Consider the following 12,272-nt stretch of genomic DNA (forward strand, 5'->3'; position numbering starts at 1 on the left):
AGTCATATGCATAGCTCCAGAATCATCATTATTCTAAAGTGTTGAATTAAAGGACTGTGAATTTAACATCTAGGAAGCAATTCCCATGGTCCACAGGGACTTAGGTCTTTCTTGAGTATCCTAAACATCCTGATATGTCACTCCAAGCACATTGGTATAGGTGGGTAGAGAAGTCATAGAGGTACAGAATATGATCACCAGACACCCAAAGTCAAGTCACTGACAACTCAATGCACACAGAGAAAGTGCACAATACTTAAAATTATCCACGTGTGTTAAAGTACATTGATGGCCTGCTTGGAGCTGGGCAAACTACAAAAATCCCTGTCTTCTGCTGGTGGCATTTTAATGCTGGTCCTTTATAAACAATCACTCTAATGTACCATTTAAAATCAAGAGTTCCCAAGAGAACAGCCTTTGACTTTCCAGTTCCTGGCTTCTGGCAGAGACAATTAACTAGCCTGGAGTCTTTGAAATCCAGAAGCTATGTCATGCAGTAGAGCTCAATTTCTTTCCAGCAACCCCAAATTCTGTGCCCCATTACCCAAAGTCCAAGAAAAGGCAACCTGCACTGGTGAGCTTACCAACTTATGCCCAGTACTTATGTTTATTCCTTTTGAACCTTTTCTTTGAAAATTTAAACTGAGGCTGAAGGTCAACATTCTTCTGCGTCTCTCTTCTCTGTCTCACCTCTCCATATTCTTTCCTAAGGAGATACCCTATTTTTGCCAATGTGTTCATCACTGATCTTACAGACATTGAAGGACTCTCCAAAGATAGTTGTGGTTGCTACAACACAGGTGACATCAAAGGATTCCATTATCTCCAGGACACAATGGAATTTAAGTGAAGGGTCTGCTGAAGTCATGTGGAATGAACATGGCTTCCCTGCTTCCTAACTATGTTTCTTCATAACTCAGGAGAAGTCAGAGTTCCCTATCCATAAATTGCTCCTGGGAAACAAATCAAAACCTTCAGCTCTTCTTTTTTTAAAAACTACAAATCCCTAATTGGTTGGAAATCCATTAGTACCTTCCATATAGGGGACTAACTCTGCAGATTACAGACTCTGAAGTGTTCATTTGCTCATGTTGAAAACATTTTCTGGCTATAAGAAGCTTTAGGGGTTGAGGATCTGAACACAGGCAAGTTTGTGTCCTGTGAGAATAATAAGAGTCCATACTACAGTGCTGTGTAGGCTCCCCTAGAGGCTCTACAGTCAGTTTCCCATGTTGCACACCTCTAATTCGTATGTAATTAATGCCATGCATATATGATTTGAGCTCTAATCTTGCTACACTGTTACTTTTTAACCAAATTAATATGTCTAGAAACTGGAGAAATCTTGCCAGCACAGTGTATTTCTAAGTTAAACTTCAACTGAATATTGCAAGATAAGGAAAAACAATCCATGCCCGTGGACAATCTACCCTAGTCTCTTGAGGGAATGCTGGCTATGATATCAGGTGTGGTTCAGAGTGTCTTTTAATGCTCTAGCTACACAATTTTAGGAGAAAGCTTCAGACTAGCCAGAATGGTAGGGGCCTGCAAAAAATCCATTTGCCTCTGAAGGACAGCATATCTGTGCAATACTAAGAAGGGTATGGTTGATGCTGCTTTTACCACAGCACATCTCAGAATGTACTGAGAATTTTTTTCCAAATGGCTGCTTTAGTCTTGTCAAATTCTCCTTTAGAGACATCATCTCAAATCTGCCATAACATTTTGAAGGTTGAGAACCATTATGATACAAGGACTCGTTGACAGGCAAATTCCTATGTTTGGTCTAGACCATCTCTGTAAAGAGAAGCTTTTTCTTTGAGAGGAGCCTTCCCGCCAGCTTGGTTCTAGAGCCGCATCAGTCCCAAATAAACACACAGGAGTCTATATTAATTATGAAGCTGTTGGCCTTGCTTGTTTCTTACTGGCTAGCTCTGACTTAAGTAATTACCCCATAATTGTTAATCTAAGTATGTTTCTTACTGGAGAATAGTTGTGGGCTTCCTACCTCATGGCAGTTACATCTTGACTCTCCTGTGTTTCTCTTACCCAGAGTCCTTCTGGACTCCTATTCCCTCATATCTAGATTCCCTATTGGCCAGCCAGTGCTTTATTGACAAATGCACAGGACTTCCCCAACACATCTCAGTATGTACACAGCTCAAATGAACACTAAGTCTCCAGTGAAACCAGACCCCTTGAAGTTCCCCCAGGAATATTCTAAAGGTTTATGACTGAAGAGCATCCCTAAATTACACCTAAGCCTTTTATGATCAGAGCCTTGGCTTTCTAGATGATAAAAGAGGGTTTTGCCTGTTGCAGAAAATTCAGGTTTGTCTCCCAAACAGGGGAGACTTTCAAATCTCTAACTGACACACTGGGAGACCAGCCATCAGAACCCACAGAGCCATGTCATCCCATATTTCCATAGATTGCCTGTCAAGAATTTTACATCTTCATTTTTATTTGTATTTTTTTCTGATAGGGTCTTATGTAGACCAGACATGCCATAGCATACTGATTATTGTGTCCCAAAATTCCTGTTTCCTTTTTTGAATGTGGATGCATTTGTATCTGGGGGATGGATGTTCAGAATTGAAACTTCATCTTGGTGGATTTTAATTGTGATGAGTATGTAATGAACTTCTTTGTCTCTTTTGATTGATTTTATTTTAAAGCCTAATTTGTTAGATATTTGGATTGCTGCCTCCGCTTGTTTCTTGGGTCCATTTGATTAGAAAATCATTTCCCAACATTTAAATCTCAGGTAATGTCTATTTTTGAGTTTGAGGTGTGTTTCTTGTATGCAGCAGAAGGATGGGTTCTGTCTTCGAATCCATTCTTTTAGTCTGTGTGTTTTTCTGGATGAGTTAAGGCCATTAATATTGAAGGATATTAATGACCATTGATTGCTCATTCTTCTTTGATTTGGAATGGTTGTTGGTGGTGGTATTATATGTAGAATTCCACCCCTTTATTCTTTTGGTTGTTGGTAAAGTGGGGTTATATAGTGCCTATGTTTCTGTTGTAGTTAACTTTCTTGGGTCGGAGCTTTCTTTCCAGTGCTTTCTGTAGGGCTGAATTAGTGGATATATATTGCTTGAATCCAGTTTTTCATGGAATATCTTTTTTTCTCTATCTATAGTGATTGAGAGATTTGCAGGGTATAGTATTCTGGGCTGGTATCCATGGTCTCTTGGTGAAATATCTATCCAGGACCTTCTGTCTTTCAGGGTTTCCATGGAGAAGGCAGGTGTAATTCTGATAGATTTGCCTTTATATGTTACTTGGCCTTTTTCCTTAACTGTTCTTAATATTCTTTATTTATTCTGTATATTTGGGGTCTTGATTGTTTTGTGGCGAGGGGACTTTTTTGTGATACACTCAATTTGGTGTTCTGTAAGCTTCTTGCACCTTCATTGGCATGTCTTTCTTTAGGTTGGGAAACTTTTCTTCTATGATTTTGTTGAATATGTTTTCTGCCCCTTTGAGGTGGTTTTCTTCACCTTCTTCTCTACCTATTATTCCTAGATTTGGTCTTTTCATGGTGTCCCATATATCCTGTTCCTAGTACTGGTTCAGTGGATGGAGAAGAATACCAGAAATCAGAGTTGCATAGGCTACTGCTCCTGTGGGTAGAAAATAAGTCCAGGAATCTGGGGTGCATAGACTCCCACAAGGAGGGGAGGCTCAGTGGCAGTTCCCAGGCAGTACCCAGGCATTGGAAGGCAGGCCTGGAAACAGGCACCATAGGTGGAGATGATGAACAGAAATCCGAGTTGCATAGCTCTGTGGAAGTCTTCAGGTGCTGGCCTATAAAGTAATTTTAAAGATTGTTTTCTCATGCTTAAGCTGTCGTGGGTTGTTAAGGTCTTGCATTTGCAGATTAGCTGCGCTCTGATGATGTCATATTGCCTTTTTTGTTGTTGACTGTGTTCTTACACTTGTAAGTAGACTTCATAATTTGGGATGATTTTAGGTTTAGTTGTTGATTGCAGCAGTTTTCGTCATTAAAGGGGTGTTTTGTTTTTATTCATTTTTCTTTCCTGTCAGGTTTTCTGGCCTAAATAGCCAAGTGTTCTGGTGACTTTCATTTCTTCTGAATTAGTGTTACATTCCATCTGTGCCGCCGCGGACTGCTCTGGCGGAGAGTGTCAGACCGCGGGAGCTCAGGGTCGAAGGTATCAGGAGAGGTCAGGATACGGCGCAGGAAATGACAGACAGACACCAAGAGTTTCAGTGAACTGCTGTAATTTTACTGAAGTTTAAACTTCTCTTATATAGTGATAGGAACAAGGAACTTGACAAGGATAGAAAAAATACAATTCATGTTACAGCTGAATCATGATTTTTTAGAATTTGAACATCTCAGCGAAAAGTTTCCAGCCCCAGATCAGACATAGAATAAGTTTATCTATTAATATAATTATTTGTGGCTTTGCGGTTGGTCATGAACTGGCTGTTCGGTGAATCATGTCTAGCACATCTTTAGAGACAAGTGTCAACTTCCTCTTCTTACATGGACAGTTTTAGCTCCCCTCTGATATACTTAGCAATGTGTTCTTTAAAGGAATCACATCTGCGATACAAGGCTTCCCACAAATGCTTGCATAAGCAAGCATGCCAGTATCTTAAGGCTGGCATCATATTTTCTAAAATGGCTCGTCTCTCCTTTTCATCATAAATACACCATGGTTTCCTGCTTCTACGTAACCGTTCCATGAAGTTTAATGAATTCCAAAGAACTCTCTTGCCTTCATGGTTGACCCATCTGTAACCCCGCTCATCATAGCCTCCTGTATATGGTAGGGGCTCTAGGTAGTTTCCATGCTCCGGCACCCATCGTGGTGCCGTCCACCATCTCCCCTTAATCAGATAGTGAGTATATCCTCCGGGAAGTGTTCGATAAGGAATTCCCTTCGTTTCACAGCATTAAGGAAATCTCCCAGAGTTTGATTACTAGTCTTATTGTATCCAGCTTCTGTATAAACAGCCTGGATAAATGGAGGTGCCTCGAGCAGTGGGTTATCCACCTCAGGGCTGGTGGCATTGCCAGCTTCCTTTTTAGAATCTGGGTCAGCCTGTGCTTGGGAAACAGATAGCAAAGTGATTAAATAGATTACGCAGAAAAGCATAAAGAGAACAGAACATATTGCTCGGCAGCGCAGGGATCTTCTGGCGGCTCTCATGGGTCGGGCTTCTCTCCAGGAGACTGCCTGGGGCTCCGCTTCGAGAAGCTCTGACCCCATCCCTTCAGGCGGTTCCCCCAGTAGAGCGGCATTCTGCTACAGTTACACAGGGGTCACCGCTGTGGGTGTAGCACATCTGAGTTTTGGGGGCCTAGTTAGTGCCCTAGATCATGCCTAACATTTACTAAGGCCAAAGTTCTATTATGAAGTTGTAGACCAGGATATGGAAACAAGGGCAGGGGATTCTGACTGGGGTCCCTTAATCTGTTCTGGCCTCTGTGGTTCTTGGCATAAGCCTGGCCTCTAATACAATTGATGGTGCTGGGGTCCCTAGATCAATCCTGTTCTCCAATGATACTGAATACTTCTGAAGTTGTAGAGCTGGGTTTCCTAGATCCTGGCTGTCCACTGGGCTTCAGGGAGAAGCCTGAACTTCCATAAGACTGCCAGTGCTGTAAGCCCTTTATTGAGCCCAAGGGATGAGGTACAGTATGATATTGCTTGTCAATCTTTAAGGAACATTATTTGGCAGTGGGTAGTGTCTTACCTGGGGCTTGATGATCTTGACTCATCTCTGGTAAACCCGAAGACTTCTTCCAAAGTAGTAGCCCTGGATAATTAACCCAGTGGTGGGAGCGAATTTGGACAGACATAAGGTATTGTAAAAGGTAGTAGGAAGTGTCTTCCCTTGGGTCTTGAGGACCTCTCTGGCACTTGGTGCAATTGCTGGGGGCTTGGGACCCTACTGTGGAGCATTGAGACAGGGGGTGGAGTCTGGGATTGCTGAGCAGGCATGAAGGTGTTTTATTGCATTGTGGGTGGTTTCTTACACGTGGTCCCTTTGTCTTCTCTGGCCACTGGCAAAACAGAAGCCTTCTTTTGAAATTGTAGACCAGGAAAGAGAGTCAGGTTTAGAGGATGGTGTATATGGTAGTGTGGTGTGTGCAGTATGGGATTTAGGCGCAAGCTTAAAATGGTTAGGAGGCTGATGCACAGTGTCTTGCCTGGGGTTCCAATGATGTCTCCATCCTCCAATATAGCTGCTATGGTTCTGTGTGCCCTGCTATAGAGCCCAGGGTAGTGGATTCAATCTGAGGTTGCTGTGTTGGATATAAGAATATTTTTATATTCCTTAGCCAGAAATATTAATAAGTTATCATTGCTATGATTAGAACAGCTTTGGGAAAAACTAAATGGACCTTAATTTCCCTTTAATCCAAATGCATTCATTCCTCTCATACCCAGAAAATGCTTTCTTCTTTTTCATTGATTCTGAATGATAATTGAAATTATTATATTTTTTGGTTGTCAAATTTTTTTATTCACATCATATTGTGTTTGGTTTACAGAAATGGATGCTCCCAGGGAGACAAGAGGAGGCATTCATTCCTCTGGATCTCCAGTTAGAGAAGTTTGAGAAGTCTCCCTCATATTCTGACAGCTGAACTCAAGGAACTGTTCCTCTGCAGGAGCACCAACTTCTTCGGGCAACTGAGTCAACAGTCCAGTCCCCACACACTGGCTCTAGAGAGATAAACTGTCATCCTTCCTCATCCTCATCCCTTGGAAGCACACATTCATGTTTGTTTTCTGTTTTGGTCTATATCCTTGATCATATGCTCTGCTCAGCCTTATCCAGACAGGTTCCTCCAAAGAAACCCTGTTGGGATATGCTGGGAGCCAACAACCCCACTGATTCCCTAGTATCAGACACAATGTAGTGAAAGCAAACCAGCACAGCATCTGGGTAGAGAATCCCAGGATGCAGTACTCTCTCTACCCAAAACTGACATTCAACTCATTTCCAGGGGAATTAGAGGCCTGAGCCCCCATGCTGTCTTTCCACAGGTTCTCTGATAATGCTACAGTGTCCCGCAGTCTACCCAGGTGTTCTTGGAAACAATGTTGGCTGCCGCTTATGGAATACACCTGTAGGTCAGAGATGAAAGGATCCTAAGATGGCTTGAGGCATTTGGGAGGGGGCTCCATTAAGGAACAGTGAGCAGACGCCAGAGAGCTGAATGCTTCAGCCAGCAAGTGGGAATATGAGCCCACCATTGTCTTCCAACTTGGAAGTCTCAGAGACTTCAGAAGCATGAGATGTAATGAAATCCAGTGCCTGGATTTTCAGCTGCCCGGCACTGTGGCAGCCAGTATGAGAGTGTGGGCAGCAGTCTCCATGGAGAGATCCTTGCAGAGGGCGTCCACGCACCTGACCTTCAAACGCTCTAGGCCATATTTGTCGGCAGCTGCAAGCAGAACATCTGCCATGCTGTGGAGATCCGGTGACTTCCCGGTGTAAATGAATCCCATCATTGCCCTGAAGCCTTGGGGCTCCAGATCGTGGATCTCAATGCGGTTTGTTCTACTCTCCTCCATGTCATGTCCAAGCATGGCTCTGACACCTGGAGAGCGAGCTGCTAATATGGCCTTGTGAGCCGGGAATTCCTGGCCAGATACCACCAGGCAGCAGTCTGTGAAGAAGGAATTCTCCCACAGCTCTCCTAGTTCATCTGCCAGAATGCACCTTGGAACCTGGATCGCTGGCATCATGGTCTCGTCAGAGAAGCCGAAGGAGTCTTGGACCACAGTCACCTTGCATCGTAGGCTGAGTTCATTGTCTTTGAGCAGCCAAGGCCCCTGGGCAAAGAGGAAATCTCAAAGGATGAACTTTCTGAATCCCCACTGTTGATTTTCTAGGAACCTGAAGAATCTTGGGCTCTTCATGCCTTGTGTTTCCTCTCCTTCAATATCGATGATCCAAAACAGGAACTTTACCCACACTGGTCTCCTTGGGCAGCTGAGCAATGTTAGGCAAACTGACACGTAGCCCTCGCTCTCTTCATACACCCCAATTGGGAGTATATTCAAACTCCATCTGTTTTTGTCCCTGGCTCCTGAGGTAAATGTTGGGCTTTCAATGGCTTCCCTCATTTCCCGCAGGATAGAACAGAAGTTGCCGATGGTCCAACTGTAGGTGAATTTCTAGAAACTGACTTCTGTGAAGCCCCAGCTCTCGGCTGCCAGGTCCCCTGACATATCTGCTTGTGGCAGTTTGGCAGTCAACCTGGCTCCAAAATGAATAGGTAGGGCATTTTCTTCTTCAACCTGGAGGTCCCAATTATAGATAACTGTAACACAAAAAAATAAAAGACCAGAGACAGATATTGTGACTCAACTTCCATCTTTAGGTCAGGCAAGCAAAGGAGCCAAGCCACTAGCTCTTGCCTGTACCTCAGACTCCACGTGCTCTCCCCAAGCATCACACCGCTACCTCTCCTCAGCCTAATTGGAGATCATCTTGAGTCGGACTACTGAAAGACACCGCTCTCATCCTTTGTACCACTCTATTGCTGGGATCAAGGACATGAGCTCTGTTACTCTGTTAGGCTGGTTCAATCTAGTTTGGCCCTGGGTACACTTGAACAAACAGATATCCACCTGCTTTTTGTCCCACGAGTCCTCAGAGGAAACGTGTCTGCCTGGCTTCACTGGCTAAGCAGTATGGTTGCTTTGCTCTTTTGATCACCAGTGACTTGAGAAATGGTAAACTATGTATCACTGCAGACACATTTTTAGAATTTTGTTTTCTGCTTTCCTCTGTATCCCCAACTCTTTGAGACAGAGTGATTCAAAGTTCTTCTGAAATCACATAAAGATATCAAAATCTAAAAGAATATTTGTGATTACCTAAGAAATAGACTTTAACCAACCAGTGTAGAAAGAAAAAATAAATGTTCTTATCCAAAACTGTTTTTGCTTGTTTTTTGAGACAAGTTCTCACTCTGAAATATTATCCAATGTTTCTCTGCAGCTGTTATTTCTTTACCACTAGTATTTAAAATGTTAAAGTTAATATGTTATTGTGTAATGAGTCTGTGGTGATTTCATTATCTCTTTCTGCTTATTAAGCTTATATTTTAAAATGCAATTAGATCTTTCTATAACTGCTTGCCCTGGAGGATTGTGTGGTGTTTCTTAAATATGCTTTATATTGTAACATGCTAAAAACGGTTTCATTTTACTAGAGACATATGCTGGAGCATTCTTAATTTTACTTTCTACAAATATATATCGATGATGGTCATAAATTCTAATAAATGCATAATTACAGAAATGTTGGTGACATTTACAAAAGAGACTTCCTAGAACGACGCTATGTCTGTGCACTGATTAGAACTATAGCACCGTGGAGAGTTTTGAGTTTTTCTGGTCCATAAGTTAGTTTTATTTATCTTGAGCTAGCTTTACCCCCTGAATAGCTATTCCTTTTCTACATCTCTGTCTGAATTAAGCTACTAGCATTAATGGAAACCTTTTGGAATCTATTAAGAAGATTACAGGCTTCCACACATGCAAAACAGAAGAACATCATCAGATAGCATAGGAGGTCTATAAAAAAAACTTTGTCATTTGTACCCATCAATGTATTTCACACTTGCCTTGATTTGGGAATTTATTTGTTCTTCAAATCAATAACAACTTATGAAATTATTTTTACATTGGAAGATGGGATTATTCATGGGCCATGTTCACATAAAAAGCTTCCTGAAAATAAAACTTCTTTTATGTATGGTTTTCGTATCATCATCACATTGAAGTACCATGTTTTGCTCGGGTGCTTGTATTCAACCATGTCACCTATCTGCATATCCCTGAAGTAGGGAGACAGTTGTACAGATATGCTTATGTGGGATTTCTCTCAGCTATCTTACTTTCAAATGTAGTGCAGATAGTTCCTCTGTATGGCAGTGGTCATCACAATCTTCATCATAGTTACTAGAAATATTCCACCTTTAACGGTGAAGTGGCATTTCCTTTTTGTTTAGTTACTCCTAGTAGCCTCTTTAGTATTCTTAAAACCTAACCCAATGTCATTGCACTGTGAAGAGAGTTTCTCTTTGCCTTTTTTCCGGGGTAATTTTCTGCTTGTTTTGTAAGATGGTGTGCTGCTATTGCTATGTGTGCTCAGTCTGAGTGGAACAGACCTGGAAGAAATGGAAACATTCGAAAGAGACACCTGTATCTCTCAATATGACTATCAGACTATCAAAACAATGAATCACAAAGATATGTAATTTCTCCAGGACTCTCATTCTGTGACAAGGAAAATGAAGGAGCCAAATGGTGGTATTTGTATCCTTGAAAGAGATTTTATACAGCTGTAACAACTTTTGAGACTGACTGCCTTACAAGTTAAGACTGAAGACAAATGATGGGTTAATGATGGCTGGAACCACACCTATGTCCCGCGCTACCGTCTCGCCAGCAAGAACGACGCAGGACACTCGGATCCTTCTGCAGTAAAGCTTTAATACATCTTGAGAGATAGATGATCAGCTTCTGAGAGGGAGACCCCAAGCTAAGAAACCCAGCCCCTTATATAAGCCTAGGAGCTCCGAGTGAGACGTGTAGAGCCGGGATTGGTGGGTTGCTCATCACCCCAGATGACGGGTGAGGCACAGCTTAAACGGTAAACTCCAACTGACAGCAGATGTCAGTGCCATCTTCTAATGGCAATAGCGATAGCGAGGGCGGCTCCTCACATCTCCCCCTATTCATTTATTTTTGAAGCCATAGGACACCCACAACTTTGGAGTGGAGATAGAGGTCAAATTCCCATGTGCAAATTTGGAACATGTACAAAGTTCCTCTCCAGGGTCTTATCCCCAGAGGGAGCCCTGACCAGTCCCGATGTCGTTTTTCTGGGGGAAGGAGATCATGACATGGAACCTTCATGCAAGATGACTTATCTCCCAGGAGAAAGTCGTTATACCGCAGACCTCTCCTGTGCAGTGCTTAGCCTTGCAACTCCTTGGGCTGCTGAAGCCTACCCACTCTATCCCGTGCAATGAGACTAGCCTCGTGGGGTGAAAGAGCCGGGAGGCCAGCGACCTATTGCTTTAACATGGTTAACCAAATGTCAGGGGAGGCTCCGTGTTCTAAGGCAGCAAGTGCTTGTGCCACCATCACTTTGTCTCTTTTGTTTGGGCTCTGAGCTTACACACCATCCAAAGCATCAACACTATTACACAGCAGAGAACTAGGCTAAATAATCCCACCCCCACCCATTCCTTAAAATAAGAAAATGCAGATGAAATCCAGGAGGAGAGGCCTTCCATCAGAGAAAGATCCAGACGCGTCGAATTCACTTGCAGGATCGCCAGTCTCAACTCACGGAGTGTCTGCTCAAACTCAAAAGTCCAATTCTGTAATAAATGTTGAGACAGAGCTTTTGACAGGTTAGCTGCTCTTGTAAAATTCTCATATTGTACTGAAGTGAACACAAAGGCCAGGCAACTTTTGTTCACATCCCAATTGGGCCATCTGCCACAATATATCCAATTGTTCCTGAACCAAATTAATCTGTTGGTTAACCAACATCAGGCCTCCTTGTATCTGAAAACTGGCAGTGGCCTGTTTATCTAGGGCCATGGTCACAGTGGCCAATAGTTCATTAATGGTTTGAGCTGTTTGCACAGTGGCGAAAAGTGCAAGGGCCGAGGCGGTAACCGAAGCAGTAACCGCGGCGGCGGTTATCAGGCCCACAATAATAGCAGAGATCCCAAAAATCTCGCTTTTCCCTAAACAAACTCAAACTACTTGGCACCTCAACAGGAACTGGAACAAATCGAGGCATGCACATTACCAAAGCAAAAGGGTGCTTAATAGCATCCCAGCATAATGCATAAAAACAATTCTAAGCAGAGCAATTTATTTCTTTCTGATTCTTACCTAAGTTATCATTACTCACAACCAAATAAAGGGCGGCCAAACGCAAACTGGAGCAGCTGAATAATTAGTTCTCTTAAAAGGGGTATACTTAACATTGGAGGAGGACCAATCAGATGATCCAGAGCTCTGTCCCTCACTCAGACTGTTGCCTAATGCCCCTTTCCAATCAAAAGTAATCTGTCCCTTCTCACTATATCCTCCAGCAATCATTGCCATAGGAGAAAGATCAGTACAGCTTCCATTAATTCAAAAGGATTAGCATTAGATCTTTCTGGATCCATATGAATAAAATTATCCTTTAATGAAGAAATCACAGTAAAGCACAAGCTTCCTACCAATGACAAGTTT

General features: G+C 42.6%; 1 pseudogene; it reads right to left on the reverse strand.

Moving 5' to 3' along the window:
- Window positions 1–7,142: 7,142 nt before the first annotated feature.
- Window positions 7,143–8,123, reverse strand: LOC121137931 (annotated as a pseudogene).
- Window positions 8,124–12,272: the final 4,149 nt, after the last annotated feature.

Source organism: Mesocricetus auratus, unplaced genomic scaffold, assembly GCF_017639785.1.
Source record: "Mesocricetus auratus isolate SY011 unplaced genomic scaffold, BCM_Maur_2.0 Super-Scaffold_100734, whole genome shotgun sequence".
Lineage (NCBI taxonomy): Eukaryota > Metazoa > Chordata > Mammalia > Rodentia > Cricetidae > Mesocricetus > Mesocricetus auratus.